Source organism: Cupressus sempervirens, chromosome 2 (assembly GCF_028749045.1).
Source record: "Cupressus sempervirens isolate cs-2001-9-10 chromosome 2, ASM2874904v1, whole genome shotgun sequence".
In the NCBI taxonomy this organism is placed as follows: Eukaryota; Viridiplantae; Streptophyta; class Pinopsida; order Cupressales; family Cupressaceae; genus Cupressus; species Cupressus sempervirens.
In genome coordinates this window covers 742,738,696-742,758,853 of record NC_143119.1, presented here as the reverse complement: position 1 = coordinate 742,758,853, position 20,158 = coordinate 742,738,696, and positions in this window count along the sequence as shown.

The window sequence follows — 20,158 nt, the reverse complement described above, 5'->3', positions numbered from 1 at the left end:
TTTGGAATGTGTTCCTATTATGGTTTCCTTCATAGCTATCATTCGTTTGGGTTTCTTCTAGCCTACTTGGTCTTGGTCCTCTACCAATGTTGTCCCTACCTATGTTACCTTTGCCCCTTTTTTGGGAATCATGCCTCCTTGCCTTCTCTTCTATCCTTGAGGCTAACTAAAAATACTTGTGCATAGTATCAGGAGCCATCATGTTGGTCTCATCCTAAATCCCTTGTCTTAGCCCATTAAGATACCTTTCCACTCTTTCCACTTCTTTTTTTTATCTTCTTGCCTTGAGGTTTAGCTTATTAAACTCTTCAATATAGGCACTCACTGTGAGGTCTCTCTGCCTTAGGTTCTACAACATTTGATGGATTTGAATCCCATAGTCTATGGGTAGGAATTGGGTCCTCAACCTAATCTTCATCCTATCCCATGACACAATCTTCCTCTTCCCTACTGCTACCCTGTCATCTTGCATCATGTTCCACCATACTAGTGTTGATCCCTTGAGCCTAGCCTTAGCATAGCTTACTCTATTATCTTCTTGTACCTCCTTGTAATTAAACTAGTTATCTATGGCTTCCAACCAATCTAACAATTCCTCCCCGTTCAAACTACCACATTAGTAAGGGATGTGTTCCATACTAACTTTATTAAGATACTTAAAGGCATCAAAAAACACCTTTTTGACCTAATCCACCTCAGGATCCTTAGTGTTAGATGTCTCCCGTGTGAGACTTTCATCTTCTTCCTCACTGTCATCTCCCATTTCTGTGATTCTTTTCTTACTTTTAGGGTCTGCCTAATTGGCTTTGACCAATAGATCCTTGACCAAATCCACTATGGAACCCTTGCTCATTGCCTTGGGTGGCATACTATTAGCCTTTTGGTCTTCCACATCTAACATACACCAAATTGAAAGTAGGCTCTGATACCACTCATATGTAGAGGGTCTAGAGTTCAATCCTATAGCCACTCTTAACTAAGGTTGTAACCTTGAATCATCCAATGATTCTTGTCTCTTGTATTATCCACCAATCCAAATCTCCAAGACTCTTCTTCCAACTTGCCTCCTAGGTGTAGTCGGTCTGGTGTAGACTAATTCTCCCTTCCAAGGCACTAGTCCTACTAGTCCTTCCTTCCCTTAGAGCCCTAACCCTCACTTAGGATCTTGTTATTGCACTTCCTTGGAGTCTACTGTTACTGTAGATACCCTCCATAACCTTCCTGACCTCATTCTACACTTTTGTTCATAGCAATAACCAAAGAAAACTCAATTTTTCCACATAGGGCTAATTAGGCCAAATGATTTCTAGGTCTAGTAACCCTGTTTTGCTCCCATACTTCAAATACTTCCAAAAAACCCATAAAAAAACCTTTTAAATATAATAGCTATCTCCTAGAACTCCAATATTCCATTTTTTAAGAACCTCAAAACACCCACAACCCTACTTACTTCTAAGCCCTAGATCCTAGCCTTTATTTTAGACCTCCACTCCAGTCAACAATAAAAAAGCTCTTTATCTCTTCAAATCTCCAACCAGCCTTCCATTCCACTTTTACATTCAAGGTTACCTCCTAGAGCTTCTAGGGATTCCATTGGATTGACCCAACAAGATCATGGGTGTCCTCTGCAACACCTTTTCCAAAACTGTCCAGGCTCACATATTCCTATCAGTCAACCTAGGGCATCAACCTATGGCTTGGAAACCCATCACAAAAGTGAAAAATAAAACCAAAATTCTATTTACAATATCTAACCTATCATCATGCCTGGTTTCAAGCATTTTCCACCATGGGTGATTAGCTTAGGTTCATTTCTGTACAATCAGCCCTATGGAGGCAATGCTTAGGCCAGTCAGCAAGAAAATGTTGTAACTTGGAAACCTTAAGACTTCAACACAAGTATGAATATAAAACAGAACTAGGAAAGACTAATCTACAAGAAATATAAACTTGATCTCTTGTGCAAATCTGTACACAGTCGTACTACATCATTAAGCAATAGAAAACACAAAAATATGTCCTTACAAAAGCTTTGCATGTGCATAAACTATTGCTAAAACATTCCAACCTTAAAAATATGTTCTTCCATGCTCATATACCCAAGCATAGGTAGTTACAACCTCCACAACTTCCATTTGCGGTTTCTTGCAAAAATTGCAAAAGTTGCTCTTGCAACTTTTGAGTAAATTTTGCTCCGTAGGGATTTTTGGCCAAATGAATCCACCTAGGACCTATTTAGGTAATCAAAGACCTTAATTACTGATCCCTAATCATATTTGACCTATTGACCAAATTTTGGCTCAATCAGCAACTTTTTAGCAACCTAGGACCTAGTGAGCAACTTGGCTCTTACAATTGGATTAGTTGCATTCCAAGGACACTTAGAACTTATTAACACACACACACACACACACACACACACACACACACACACACACACATACACACACACACACACACCTAAATAACCAATAATCACTCCAAAAACCAACATTATGGAGGTTCCCTACACCACTAAGTAACAATGCAAGTTTTGGCATCAAGCGAGAATGTTGTGCCAAATAAAATTCATTTGGAATCTCTCAAAACAGAGATAGATTATTCTAGGATTCATCAACATGGTCCTCCACCATCTGAAATTTTTTTGACAGTTCTCACAAGTTCTAATTTATGACCCTTAGAAGATGGCAACTGAAAAGTACTTAGTGTACCTTGATGACACTTCAATGCATAGTGGTCGTGATTGTTCTAGAGACTCTATGGCTGAAAGAAGGGTGTCACTAGGGTTCACCCACCCATTTGGAGCTAACAGATTGGTCAAGTCAATGCCATGATAAATAGTTGGAAAGATATGCATTGTTGCACTAATTTACTATGTGACACTACAAGTTTTTGCATCAAACAAGAATGTTATGCCAAATAAAATCCATTTGGAATCTCTTAGACTTGAGATAGGTTACTATAAGGTTCATTAACATGGTCCTCTACCATCTAACAATTTTTTGATAGCCCTTACGACCTCTAAGTTATGACCCTTAGAAGATGACAATTGAAATGTGCTTAGTGCACCTTGGGGACACTTCAGTGCATGGTGGTCATGAATGTTCTAGATAATCCATGATCATAACAAGGGAGTCACTAGAGTCATCCACCATAAAAATCTAACGGATCAGTCAAATTGATGCCACGATGAACTGTTGGAAAGATATGCAATGTTGCACCAATTCACTAAGTAACATTGCAAGTTTTGGCATCAAGCGAGAATGTTGTACCAAATAAAATATATTTTGAATCTATCATAACTGAGATAGCTTACTATAGGGTTCATTAATATGGTTCTCTACCATATGAGAGTTTATTGATTTCCCTCATGAGCTCTGAGTTATGACCCTTAGAAGATGGTAGCTAAAATGTGCTTAATGCACCTTGGGGACACTTCAATGCATGGTGGTCACAATCATTCTAGAGAATCCATGGCTAAAAAAAGGGTCTTAATAGGGCTTTATCAACCTTTCAAAGCTAATAGATCAGTCAAATCAATGCCATAATGAAAAATTGGAAATATGTGCAATGTTGCACCAATTTATGATGTAAAGCTGCAAGTTTTAGCATCAAGTGAGAATGTTGTGCCAAATCAAATCAATTTGGAATTTCTCATAATTGAGATAGGTTACTATAGGGCTCACTAACACTATCCTCCACCATCTAACAGTTTGTCAATAGCCCTCACAAGCTCCAAGTTATGAGCCTTAGAAGATGACAGTTGAAACGTGCTTAGTGCACCTTGGGGACACTTTGGTACATGGTGTTTGCAATTGTTCTAGAGACTCCATGGCCAAAAGAAGGGTGTCACGAGGAATCACCACCTATCCAAAGCTAACAGATCAGTTGAATCAATGCCACAATGAGTGGTTGGAAAGATATGCAATTTTACACCAATTCACAAAGTAACAATGCAAGTTTTGGAATCAAACGAGAATGTTCTACCAAATCAAAATCATTTGGAATCTCTCAAAACTAAGATAGGTAACTCTAGGGTTTGTCAATATGGTCCTCTACCATTTGAAAAAATTTCAATATCCCTTGCGAGCTTTGAGTTACGACCCTTAGAAGATGGCAACTAAAATGTGCTTGGTGCACCTTAGGGACACTTGCATGCATGGTGGTCGTGATTGTTCTAGAGACTCTGTGGCCAAAACAAGGGTGTCACTAGGGTTCACCCACCCATCCAGAGTTGACAATTCAGTCAAATTGATGCCACGATGAACTGTTGGAAAGATATGCAATGTTCCACCAATTCACTAAGTAGCAATAAATAACCATGAAATCAGTGAAAAAGGAAAAACTCTCAAAAAATTTGTCTTTGATTTTGATTTGTGTCATCAAGATTAGTTCTGAGACTAGATACATCTAGTAACATTGGTTCATCAGTTCATCATTATCAAGCTGATTTCTAATAGTAAAGGGTAAAAACACAAACCTTTGTCACCTTTTATAAAGGAAAAGTGATATTAGAATTTAAACTCTTCAAATTTAACGACATAAAAGTGGCATTTGTGTTTAGAATTTGAAGATGATGTAAACTAATGAAATGTGTAAAATTGGATGAAGTTTATGTAGGTAATTTCTTGAAAAAAAAATTGAGTGAAAATTATATTATTTTTGAATTTTTAAAGTCTATTTTTAATTTTTTTTAAATGTTGAAAATATAGAGTTTGTTTCCCATCAAACAAATATATGCAAATGTTCATATTTTGGTCTGATTATGGAATATGTTAGAGTTGACATGTATATCTAGTGCACCAAAAAAGAAAAATTGAAATTTGACTAATATTTTTCAAGTTATAACTAGTCAAAGTCAAAGTTATTAGAAATTGATAGGTTTTTCTCCTATCCAACTTTTTCCATCAAATCTACATATTTTTTAGAACAAATTACATATTCTTGAAGAAGACTCTCTCCTCTAGTGCAGCATTAAAAAATAATAAATTTTTAACATGGTTTACTATTTTTTTCCTATTTTTGAATAAACATCTTCTTGAATCTTAAAATACATACTTGTAATATTTTCAAATTATAGCATATTATCCATAATCAAAATTAAAAATGAAATATATGGTCATAATCTTGACTCCGAGACCTATGAAAATATTTTTTTAGTTTTTAAAAAAACTTCAATTTAGTAGGTCAAATTGGCCTTCAAAGTGAGATGTTTGCAGAAGTTCTTAATTTTTCTTGTGTGGCTACCACCTAGGATGCCACATAGACAGTTACAGCCGAAACGCCTGTTGGCCCATCAAACCGCTAGCAGTTAGTTTGGTTGTTTCATGTATAAAATAAGATTTGTGTTTTCTTTCTTTTTTAATAAATGTAGAAAATAGCAAAAAATAGAAGAGCATTTTTGGAAGAAAATTATTTTTGAACCTATTTTCAGCAACTATTTTGTGGATTTAATTATAATTGCAAAGGATCGAATATTTTTAAGGTGTTTTTCCCATCTGCTTATTTTTATTGTTGTGTATTCTAAATTGAAGCATTAGTTGGTATTTAGTGTTCAAAATCTAAATTAAGTTTTTTGTTTCTATAGATTAAATTATTCAATGGGTAGTAAAAGGAAAAGATCAAGGAAATATGATAGGAAAAGAGATGACAAAATGAAAGGTCATACAAAATGTAACCAAAACCAACCTTCTGAAATTCCTGAATAGGATGAGATTCATGAAGAGAATGAAAGTAATGAAGAGGAAGAAATTGGCAGTTCTACTGATAGAAACAAATTAGAAGGCATAAAAATTTTAATGGATTTCGATGAGGAACTACATTTTAACCAAATTCCATCTAAAGATATGATAAATGATAAAATTATTAGAAAGCGTTGTCAGAACATTTGGGATGAATATTTGAAAGATAAAAGTATATTTGGACAGGCACGATTATTTGTCAAGTTATTTAGGAGAAAAGATATGAGACCTATTTTGGAGTTGTTGGGTGTTGATAACAGGAAAAACCATGTGCATAATATTAATAAAACAATAGTTGAAAACTTGCAAAATGCTTATAACAAAATTGACAACACAACTCGAGGAGGTGATTTGAGTAATGCACGTAGAGCATTGATTACTACTATATCTAGTAGAAAATTGACACATAGAAAATAGGTACATGCAATTTTTTATGTACTACATATATCTAGAAGAACTGTTCAGAGATACATCAAGAGGATAAATATACTCGATGATAACATTGAGAATAACTAGGTGAATATTTGTAGAGTTCCTTGAAAATAATTTTTTTTTGAAGATGTGAAAAGACAAGTTACTAAATTTTGGATGACACATTCTCGTATTTCTTCCAATAGACGTGATACTATACAAAATAAAGATCAAGATATAGGAGCCAAAATTGAACATCCAAAACATTTCATAGACATAACTTAAAGTGAATTATTTCAAGCATTCAAGCAAGAATTTTCAAATGTCAAAATATGTCAGAGAATGTTTGAGAATTTGCGCCCTTCCTTTGTACGCATAAATAAGATGCATGAAACTTGTTGTTGTCGAAATCATGTTGAATTTGATCTACACTCGCAATCATATAAAAAACTTATGGCAATACTTGATCCTAATTTGGTCATCCCTAGTAGTACAACACAATTTGTGAAGTCCATATTATGTGATAAATTAGAAGATTCAGATGAGTTCAAAGTGAGATGCATCAAAAATCAGTGTGAAGATTGTGGAGACTTACGCAAATTTTTTGAAATGTAAATTCAGAATATTAATGAATCGACACCAGTTTCATGGATGAGATATGAATATGAGACATACCAAAATAAGATAGGAGATGAATCCAAAAAAATTGTATTGAAGGAGAGTGAATTGCGTTATGATGAGTTTATGACCAAGTTTCGTCCATTGATATATTCACATATCCAAATTGTCATGGTGCATGATGGCAAACTAAACAATTTTGTGATTCCAAAAATTGTTTTCCATCTGGTTGTATACTTATAGCTGTAGATTTTTCTTAGAATTATACATTTGCACCTCAAACATAGCTTTAAGGGCAATATTATCATTCTGAATAAGTTATAATATTTATGCAAGTGACCTATAGGCATGCACAATTTGAGGTGGATAAGATAGAAAGGTTGGATGAAAATGAACGCATCATCATCAAAGAAGTTCATTTCTATATTAGTGATGATAGAGTTCATTGTAGGAGTTATGTGGTTCATTGTTTTGCAATGTTCTCTGGAGATCTTAGAAATCGTGAAATAAATGTTTTAGACCACTGGATTTGGTCTAATGGATGTGTAGGTTAGTATACACGAACTTACACATTTATTTATCTTTATTTTAACTTATATTTATTTGGACATGCATATTTCAATTTGATACATGTACACAAATAATTGTTTCTACTTATCATGTTTCATGTTCACAAGACAATTCAAATCTGCAAAAGCATTTAATTGGTTAGCAATGCAACATGCTAGAACCAATGTTAGGTTTTTATGGAATTTCTTTGAAAGTGGACACGAAAAAGGGGAGCATGATGGAGCAGGAGCATGTATAAAGTATGCACTTCGACAACATGAACTTGCAGGTAAATATGCATTTAATGTGCATGTTTAATACTAGTAGCATATATTTTTAATTATATATATTAATTTTGTATGTACATACGGGGAATAGGATAGAGAGTGCAAGTCAAATTGTTGAATGGTGCAAAGTTCATTTTGCTACTTGAGATACTGAATACAATAAGCGTTACTTTTGGGAAGTGAAAGGTGAACTAAGTTATATTTATTTTTAATGTATTTTTCAAATTGTTGATTTTTTTATTAAACATTTATTTTTAAATATGAAAATTACTTTTTGTATTTGTAACAGATATAGATCAATCTAATCCTTACAATTGTCAAATGATTCCTGGTATTAGAAGTTTACATCAAGTGATGACTATAGGAAACCATAAACCTCCAGTAATTAAAGTAAGAGAGAAGACATGGTTTTGTGATGACTACATTAAGGACAATCCAGTGAGTGTATGTGAAAATATTGTGAATGGATATGTTTCACATTGGAATTTGAAGGAGATAGTTAGAAAGCCTCCTTTTGAAGATGTTGACGTTGACATTGACATTCATGATCCTGTATATTTATTTGATTATGAGTGCATTTATTATTTAGTTATGGCAGGTCTGTGTGCATATATATATATATATATATATATATATATATATATATATATACATACATATATATATATATATATATATATACATATATATATATATATATATATATACATACATATATATATATATATATATATATATATACATACATATATATATATATATATATATATATACATACATATATATATTCATTTCAAAATTAATTTATATTTGTCTATTTTTATATACATGTAGGAGATATTTTTGCAGTTCAAGCCTTACTAGATAATGTGAAAAATGTGGACTATTATCTTTTAAGATGCACAAAAGCAAAACACAAGTTGCTAGAAGGAACTATAGATGCTAATGGACAATCATATCTAATTAGATCAGTTGTTATTGAAGGAACATATTATCAACAAACAAGGGTAACTGATAGTGGTATTGAATTTATCAAATACATGCCTAGACGAAAATTTTTACATTATAGTAACCATGTTATAGCAACAAAGTTACAATTTGAACCAATACAAAGAAGAGGATGTCATGGAAATCAAAAGTAGGAACTGTTTATTGAAGAACATGAAAAACTTCTAGAGATAATAAAAACTAGAGAGGATCCTAACAATACAATATTTGTGGAGCTCTAGTTTACCTATGTACTTATTATGGAGCTCTAGTTCAACTATGTCTATATAGCTAGATTATACTACTTTCACATTTAATGTTGATAGGATATTTCTATACATTGGATCATTTATCAAGTGGGTATGCAAAATTAGACATGTTTTGTTATTTTTATTTAAATTAGACATGGATATCTCATTTAAGACAACCTCTTAGGACCTCCCCTTAAGAAAACCTCTTAAGACCTCCCCTTAGGACTACCTATTACCTAACCTCCCCTTAAAACCACCTATTAGGACATCCCCTTAGTACCACCTTTTAGGACCTCTCCTTAAGACAACCCCCTTTTAGTAAATTTGTATGTATTTATATACATTGTTTATGTTTTCTTATTGATTGTTAATGCTCTTATGTATTTATGTATATAATCTTTCTGTTCTTATATGATACATGTTCTTTATGTTTGTATATAATATTTATGTTCTTATGTACATGTATATGTTATATTCTTACCTGTGCATTAATCTACATTCTTATAACATATTTAATTTAGGATCTCCCTTTAAGACATGTCATTAAATATAGTTAATTATACTTAGATTAAGGCATTAAAAACAATAACATATGTACATAAACATGAATATTGGAAACTTACATGTGTACATTTAACATGGACATATTTACATACATCTATGAAATAAAATATACATTCTTTATGTTTGTATATTATCTAAGTTATGTTCTTATATGTATTAACTTTTACTAATTAAATGTTGTAACATGCATTCTTTAGGTCATACTCTTTATATGTTCTTATGTACATGTATATGTTATATTATTACCTGTGCTTAATCTACATTCTTATAACATATTAAATTTAGGATCTCCCCTTAAGACATGTCATTAAATATAGTTAATTATACTTAGATTAAGGCATTAAAAACAATAACATATACATAAACATGAATATTGAAAATATAAATGTACTCTACATTTAACATGAACATATTTACATACATCTATGAAATGAAATATGTTGGAATGTTCAAAATGGGAAGAGTACTTCTGAGAGGAGGGGTGAATCAAAAGCACCACACTTTTAACCTTTTTCAATCCTTTTAAATCACATAACTGAAAAGTAAACTACATGCATGTAAATATATAAATGAACATAAAGTAAACACATGCAATAACACATAACACCGGATTTGGTAACCCAAAAATCCTCCAAGAATAAGAAGGTAAAACTGGGGGGGGGGGGATGATACCCATAAAAAATCACTATAGCAATAAATGTTTGACCACTTCTGATGGTCTACCCTGTGAAAGGTCTGCCTTGTTAAAGGCTTTACACTGTATCAATAGTGACCTGATTAGAGGATTTACAAACACTTTACATGAAGTGTCACCCTATTAAAGGATTTACAATAGGCTATTAAAGCCACCTAATTTATAGGATTTTCAATTACCTTCTCCAAAGGTTCTCCTACCTGGTTGTTAAGCTAACCTATCAATATAGAATTTCCAGCTTCTAATGCAATGACAAGAGAGTATTAGAACAATAAACCTGACACTGACAATATGAAATTTGTAATTGCTAGATTTGGGCACTTGATCTGCTCTCTCTGATCTTGATCCTTTGAGATCTGATATTTGATCGTGTTCCTTGTGTTGTTCTGATCAACTAGATATAAAATTGTTGCTATGTTCCTCTAAGTCTTTCCTTCTTCACATTGAATTTTGCTATAGTCTCCCCATAAATTGTTCTCTACCACATACCTAATGGGGTTTTCAACCTCCTTTTAAAGATTGTGAAGACTTAGGGTTAGGTATGGATCTACAATCCATATTGAATCTCAAATTCTTGCTCATACCTTGCATTTTTATCATTGGTTGCATGCCTTCTCCATTTTTTTAATTGGCTGCATGTTGATTGCATAGGGAATGTAAAAGATTTGTTTTTATCCTTTTCCTCTTTTGAAATCTCTGTGAGGGTACAAACTCGTATGTTGATTCTGTGTTACTCAGCACATATTGGACTACTGGTGCTCGGTACATATACTATCCTAGATTGCTCGACACCTATCACACTCTATCTTTCTCGGCACATATATGATTCTGGTTCACTCGGCATATGAAGCATTCTAACTTACTCGACATCAACTGTGACTCGACACCTATATCTCACTCAATACTTATATACTGCTCAACACCTGTTGAAATACTAGCTCAGCACACACTGTGGCTCGACATACATAGTGTACTCGGCTTTAATGTAGAAAGTGGTTAAGTGCGTTGACACTCAAATGTCAAAACTATATGAGGACCAACAAAATATACATTAATCTACATTCTTATGTATAATTTAGGATCTCCCCTTAAGACATGTCATTAAATATAGGCAATTACACTTCGATAAAGACATTAAAATCAATAACATATACATAAAAATGCGAATATTGAAAACATACATGTCTACTTTTAACATTAACATATATACATACATCTATGAAATAAACAATACATTAAATTAATCTACATTCTTATGTATAATTTAGGATCTCCCCTTAAGACATGTCATTAAATATAGTTAATTACACTTATATTAAGGCATTAAGATGAATAACACATACATAAACATAAATGATCAAGACATTAAAAGATCAATAACATGTATATAAACATTAATAAAAATATGAATATTGAAAACATGCATGCACATTCAACATGAACATATGTACATATACATCTATGAAATAACATTTGAGACATGTACATATATATAATAAAATATATCTGGAGAATAATGTACCCATATCAAATGTATAAAAATATCATGTATCAAATGTCTCCAAATAATATATATAAAACATCAAAGTCTCCATATAAACATGTACATGGAAATAACATATAAAACATCAAAGTGTCCATATAAACATGTATCTGGAAATAACATATAAAACATCAAAGTGTCCATATAAACATGTAAATCTAAAATACTATATCAAATGTCTCCAAAATAACATGTATAAAATAAAAGGCCATGATCTAATCAGCTACATCCCCCTTCTGATCCTCGATGTCTCCAAAAGGGTTTATCAGCTGTGTCTGAACCCTGTGTCAAATGATAGTGTCAAATTATGTAGAAACAAATTATATCATACATATAAATCAAAAATATATTCAAATTGTAACATACCTAAGACTCAAGACATGTAGGATCTGTCAATGTCTGCAGATCACCAAAACATAACATACTATCACTCATACCCTATAAAACAAACACAAACACACACACATATATAAATTTAAATATATAGACATATAAATATTGTAGCATCATGTGATGCTCTACTAATTTGACTGTTATCTGAATCATGCAATGATAAAACATTATCAGTGTCCAAGTCGATAGTGCCATCTGAAAGCATAGAGGTAAATAGACCTAGCTATCTAGCTATGAAATCCTGAGTAAGGAGGGTGTTGTAGGGTCCTAAGTAGCTCAGGCTGGTGTGGTAGGGACCTATTTAGTAGTAGGAGTTGTAGATGGTGTAGGAATGTCCTCCTGCCTCTATCAACCCTCTGATCCTATTGTACGTGATAGAATATGACTAATCCAAGAGTTGATGTCATGAAGTGGAATCCTTGTGATAGTAGATAATGCTCAATATGAATCCAAAAGATCAAATACTAAATAGGATACCAAATGACACAATGCATCCAAATCAAAGATTGCAGAAACCTCTAATGGAGAAGGTATGTCTACTACCCCATATGCATCATCAACACCTGCGCTAGATCATGTAGCTACACTAGTACCTTAAGACTGTAACATATATCTACCACACTAATAAGAAGAAATCTCCTGCAACCAGGGATTTTTTTAGTGGCTATTATTCGCCAATTGGCTAATATGTCCTGATTGGGCTATAGAAATTGGCTAAAAAAACACCGTATACTAGTTGATCGGTTTGCCCAAATTTTATAAAATACTCATATAGTGGTCAGAACGTTCACCACTATTATAACATAATTTCAATTTGGTAGTCGGGTTCTTCGCCCATATTTCTCTTTAATGTTTACTCTTATTCACCACGAAATTAATTGAGTGTCTCTTTTGACGATCATCATTCGCCAAATTCCCATTTCCTATGTGATTATTTTTTTTTATGAGTGACACTGTACTCCACAGACAACTTACCTTGCTACGTGTCAACATTCTAATGACTACCTCGACAATTCTTCTTCCTTCAAGAAATGTTGGCCGAAATTAAACCTCAGCCATTGATCTTGGATCATCAGACGGTCTGAGTTCTCAAAGAATACATTTAACATAATTACATTTCAAAACATAATTCGCCATCAATATTCATAATTTTATTTTTAAAAAAAATTATAATCGCCATTATTTTATAAAAGTTGTCTAAACTATTAAAAAATTTGCCACCAAATATCCATCGATTGACGCATAATTCGCCAACACTATTTTTTTTTTCACCCAAATGACATGTGATTCGCCACAATTTTATAAATTTCAGGAGGGGGGGTTCCTTAAAGTTATCCCTACCTGCAACTATGTGGCAATGGTGGCGATGCTAAAATAAATCTATGTCTTGATTGTGTCATCAGGAATACTCTGGCCTGCAGCAACCATCTGTGGACCTCTCAACATAACCAAAAGGTTTGGAGTGTTTGTGGGTCTGAATCTGTCTGAAATTCTCCCCAGACCCTGCCCAACATGACCTGGATAGTCTATGTAACCAACATCATGGTGTAAATGAAATTCTAGAAATAATTGTTTGCAAAAATACAAAGGGAATTCATCCTTCTATGGCCATCTATGATGAGTAGCTAACCAGTGAGGATATATGAATGGTGCGATGAGCTCATCAGTACACTTCGTTGTAGAGTAGCCTCTAACTCTAGCTCTATCTATATAAAATGGAAACATGGTCTTCACCATGGCAGTGGAGGCCTTAGTGTCAACCTATCTATACTTCACAGTGCTAGTGACACTGTGAGATAGAGAAGAATAAAATGTCTCAATACTAATATCATCAAAAGGGTTGTATGATTCAATGGTCTAAATCATATTAAACAACTCCTCTCGCATTGCTATGATCTTCTCCCTATTAGGGAGGGTGGTAGAAGAAGAAAGCGAGGAGTCTAGAACCCCTATAGCACAAGATAACCTAGCAAGTGTATCTCTAAATAACCTCTCTCTATCCTTAGTGGAGGATGTCGATCTGCATGTTGTCCCAAATTTAGCACTCTAACCCCCCCAATGGACACTAGCATCCCTTGATGATGCAGGACCATGATCCCTAGAACCAAATGCCATAATGTATATATGTATATAATTTATGAGAATATGAGTGTGAAGCTACAAGACTGATAAATATCTAGAGATCTGCACATGCACACACACACACACACACACACACACAAACATACAAGTGTATAAATTAAAATAATTAAAATTTTAATTTAATTTGAAACACACGTACATATAAATACACAACATTAAATGTATGGTGCTATTCAATCATGTAATGTATGTATTTTAAAACAAATTATCTTAGAGACCATATTTAATGTAGTTTAACGTGTTCATGCAAATGTGAAAAATAAATATTCGTACATGTACATGTATATGTGATAATCTAAAAAATAAATTCTTGATTAAATTATAAATAAGTGTACACATGTATATGCGATAAAAAAAATAAATAAATAAATTTTTTTTAAAAAAAACTCTTGAGTAAATTAGATTTTGATTTAACTACAGGGCTAAATTTTTTTTCTAAATTTCATAGAAATTCATATAAAGGTACATTTTACCTAATGTTTTTCTACATTTTTACCTAATGTTCTTTTTGCATTTTTCAACTAATGTATTTTTACATTTTTAGCTAATGTTTTTCTACATTTTTTAACTAATGTTTTTTGACATTTTTACCTAATGTTTTTCAACATTTTTAACTAATGTTTTAATCTAAAAAATAATTTAAATATATTAAAAAATTAACAAATCTAAATAATTCACTCATAAAACATGTAAAAAATAATTAATTTGACTACCACCAACATTTATTCATCAAAAAACACTAAAAAAAAAATTTTAATGGAAAAAAAAGGCCACTAACCCATTACGGCCAAAACATCTATACCGCTCTCTAAGAAATTTGAAAATCGCTACAATGAAAATGGTAGCCACAAAGTGTTTTTAGCAGTTTTATAAAATTGGGTGTTTTGACTGGAAGCATTTCGGCTGAAACACTTTTGGCCAAAACAGTATAGGCCACCTGGGCATGCAAAACTGCCACGTATGTACGATCGAAACTGTTACGACCAAAACTAGTACGACTGTAACAGTTTTGGTTGTAACCCTCTTTGATATCATAGAGGGTGACACAGCTTCATACGTTCACCCTAAAGCCTTCCTGCATATCAAGGTCCATGTCTTAAACAACCAAATTTATAATCATACATCTTCAACACAGAGCATAGTAATATATAGCCATTAAATCGATGAAAGAGGAAAAACTCTCGCAATATTTTGTCTTTGATTTTTATTTGTATTATTAATATCAATTCTAAGACTAAATCCATCTGATATATCCAAACATTGGTTCATCTATTCAACAATATCAAGCTCATCTTGTTCAGTTTTAAGTTTCTCTTCTCTATTATGCATCTAAACAGTTAGTATATATTATTATTACAAATATATTGCTAATCTAAAACTGAAAACAATACACGAAATCTATATACTTGACTACTGCTCTTGTTGTGAAATTTAATTGTCAAAACACATATTTTCATAATGAATAAATAAAATCAAATGTCAAGTTTCATATCCAATTAAATATGATCATATATTGAGAGTACATGTCAAAATATGCCAGATCAAAAGTAGAATTACAAAATGTGGCATCACCTATATGAAGGTCAATACACACACTACAAATGTCTAGTATGTACAAAAATTGGTTATTAAATGATCACAACGATGTATCTACATAATATGCATCTATGGTGAAGTGAGATCATTAAAATGAAGCTTATTTGCAGCAATGCATGGCTCACTTTGCATCTACACAAGAACAATTCAAAGTCAGATATCTTATCCAAAAATAATATCAAATTAACTAAAAAGAGGATTGTAGTTTACACTGATTGTTGAATTGTTGATTACCTCATCTCGTTCTTCTATGCTAGGGTTGGATGATGAGGGTAATGGGTTACAAACTAAGCGAGTAGGACTACTAGCAAAGTGGATAGGTAGAGAATCCACTAGTCGTAATGGGTTTGTTGTAGGGGAGAAAGACTCACAGATTAATATAATTAATGCACAATAAATTATAATTATGACATACTAAAAACACAAAAGACATGGAATAAAAAAACAAATGCATTCCAAAGATGGAGTTGGGACTCTTGTGCTTGTAGGAGGCACATCAGTCGATGAAATTGTTGTGATGTTTACCTATATGGTAAAATATAATATATGTTAAATACTTGAAGAAAATGATAAAACAAAATAAATCACTTTCAAGTAAACAACAATCTGTCTAAAACTACAAATGCATGTAATCATATTTAAATTCATATGTTTAAAGTGTGTATATAGAACTAACACATATCATTGATGGTGGTCTTGTAGTATCAGGAGGAATCACAGATGATGCAACTATGATAATTTCCTCTATGAAAAGTCATAAGATATGACATCCACTCAAAAAGGAACCCATTTTCTAATATTTTTGGACAAACAAGAATGTGGCTGAAATAAATTATAAGAATGTTACATCTTCCCTCTTTGAACATCAACAACATTTAGGGTACTCATTAGCTTTGTGTAACCCATTTGTTTCTACATACATTTACAATAAACAAGTCAAGTGCATTCATCAATATAGACTATAAATTTCATCGTCTTCAATCATAATCTATTTTAACAAATATAATAGAATTGAAATTATTTACCCTTGTTTATTTGGGTGTCCTAAATGATTTCTTCCTCTTTCTTGCTGACTTCAAGGTGGGTGGGGTATCCTAACAAAAGCATAAGTAACATAAGATAAATAAATATGATACTATATGAGTTATATTAAGATTGTAAACAAAAGGAGTGTAAGATATTATACTGTAAAACTCTATATGCCAAAGTTAATGGCTAAAAGCGTCACATCATCAATTTGGGATGTCTTATTCGCAAACAAGCCCTATAAAACACAAATTAAATATAGATATTAATTATGAATTAATAATTTAAAACCAACAAGTATTATTCTATTCTAATGAATATTTTTCATTCACCTTAGGTGTTCAAGCTACCCGTGTACGTCTACTTGAATGAATACTATGGGGTGTGCTCCTGTCACCCAATGCACTATGCAATATGTATAAATAAAAATATGACAAATATTTCAACATCATGTATCAACATATATTCTTCTTTAAATACAAATATATTTAATTTTATCGATTTCAAGTGAAATTAATTAACACTTCAAAACAAAAATAAACAAACATATATAGTGGCTTATCACTTTCATCTTAATTTTTTTTTTTTTTTAAATAAACAAACCCCTATCACCCCTCTGGAAAACATGTTGCCATCAGATCATTAATAAGGGCCACATACTCAATAGTAGATACATGACATCTTCTCCCACAATGTATACATGAATGGGATGCCAATCCATCCTCATTCACATCAGTATCTAGTCCATCACACAAACCATGACAATTGATGCACATATGTTGAATGGGTTGGGAGTTGAACCTAATGAAATATTTGATGATGGAGGAGGTGGCATGGGTTGGGATGAATCTTTTGGAATGTTTGATGATGATGGAGCTAATGTACCCACTCTTGGGGCTAGTTGTGTGTCATGATCAAAGATGACATCAGTCAATGATGTAGTTGTATGAAGAGACTATAAGTCCATAGAATCCCTCATGACTCTGGGGAGCACATCATGAATCAAAATTTTTTTTCTAGATGCTTTCTAATCTCTAGCTGGGTGACTTTGCGGGCACCAGGCCTATCCTATGCAAATCCCCTCCCTTTACCCTGGAATTAGTGGAAGTCAAAGTAATTCAACTTCTCATCAAGGATAAACTCACAATATAATTTTCTCAAAAAATATAAGGGCACCTCATTATTATAATAGGGTGGTTGGTCAAATGGAATACACCACCTATCCCAAAAAGTTTATTTTATCCCCCTATGAGCACACCAATGAATAGGAAATCGAGGGGGGGTTTCCTCTAGGCTAAGGTTAGTATCAAGATTGGTGAAAAGAGCACACATGTCACCTTTTTTATGTTTTTATCTTTCACTTGATCATAGGATAACCCATTTACATAATATGCATGACATCTATCCCTCCATGAACCCTATTTGGTCACCTCCTTAGTCACCTCATTGGCATTAGTAGCCATTTTTTCTAATGTGTCAACTAGGGTGAAGTGGTGGCCAAGAGTATAAGACCTCAACCTACCAACCAAAATAGTTATTCTACCACTATTTTTTGTGAGATCTTTAAAAAGGTCTTCTTTAATGGAGTTTACACGATCTAATGGGATTAGTGGAGGCCCTAGGCATGGCGAAGGTTGTTGAGGGGCATCCATTTGAGGGTTTTGTGTGTTTATGGTTGACCCTTTTGGGTTTTGTGGTTCATTTTGAGGTGTTTGTTAAGGGTTAATGTTTGCATCTTTGGTAGGAAGTGACCTTTACTTTTGTTTGTGTTTACTAGGTATATATGTATTTTATTATGAAATTATTATTAAAAATACAAATCAATACAAAAATCAAAAATGAAAGATAACTAACCTTTTCGTGGAGGCACCATTAAAGATTGTCGACAAATAAGATGAGTTGGAGGTTGAGGGAGCCAAACTTGATCACGATTATGCTTGGTTTTACTCTTTTTGTAAGAATTTGGTATAGATCTGATACCATGTAAGAATTTTCTTGAGGCAAGAATGAAATGCCAAGATCTAGAAGCTCAAAAGATAGCACAAGAGAGACAAGATATGATCAAATGAGAATGGATATCAGATGATTGGATGAATACATCATAGAAGTGCCTTGTATATAAAGGCAACTAATATGACTAGGAGTCAGCAAAGAGATAAGCATACCAACTGAGCACATGTCCACCAAGAGTGGATTATCCTCCATTGTGCATGAATATACGTGCAAAAATGAGAGGATAAGAGTGTAAAGGTGTATCTCATAAAGAGATGTAGTAGACAACATGTGCTCAATTGGAGTGCAAACCACTATGTTGTCAACATGACAACTCATATGAATATGCAAACTCCTAAGTGTCTATATGACAACTAATATGAATATTCATTATCCTAAGTAAACTTACGTAAAGTGTAAATATTAAATACTTATTTACACCAACATGTAAGAATTCGGTATAGCTCTAATACAATGTAAGAATTTTCCTAAGACAAGAATGAAATGCCAAGATCCAGAAGCTCAAGAGATAGCACAAGAGAGACAAGATATGATCAAATAAGAATGAAGATGAGGGTTAGAGTGTTCCCTCACAACAACTAAAGAAGGATCATCTACACTAAAGAGAAGATGAATGTCATCAATAATGTCTCCCAAATCTGCAATGTAGGACTCCACAAACAAATTGGAAATGTCTGTCAAATAGTCATCCCATGGAACTAAATCTAGAAGACAATGAATATATTGTTGCATTGAATCATGTGAATCTATAGCTATGTGAATACAAGAATCATCAAGAACAATAGTAGATGGAATATCAGTAGGAGGAGAAGCAATGGATGGATCAAGAACTTGATCACATGTGAGAATACCCAAGTTCAAGTAGCCAAATTCCCCCTCAAAGTATGAATTAACACTATAAGTGTGATCAAAATCTATTAAAGAATCACTATCATCATCATGAGTAAAGTTTGAGAAGTAGTATAGCCGAGATGCATGATTAGCCACCCTTGTAGCAATGATCTTTCTTGGCTCCAAGTCTCTAATAAAAATTGAATCAGGTATGAATTCCACAGTCCTTCCTCTGTCTCCATGAGTGAGCTGATAGATGGAAAGAAGATTATAACTTAGGTGAGGTACACACAACACATCTTTGAAGTATCCCTCCCCCTTATCAATAGTTCCTTTCCCAATCACATTTGTGTAAGTATGATTTCCCATCAAGATAGGTGGAGTGTAACAAGGATAAAATGATGAAAACATAGACTATAAAGATGTGATATGATGAGAAGCCCCTAAATCTAGAATCCATCTCCCTGAATCTTGACTAAAGTAGCTACTAAGGCTTGAGCTTTGCCCATGTG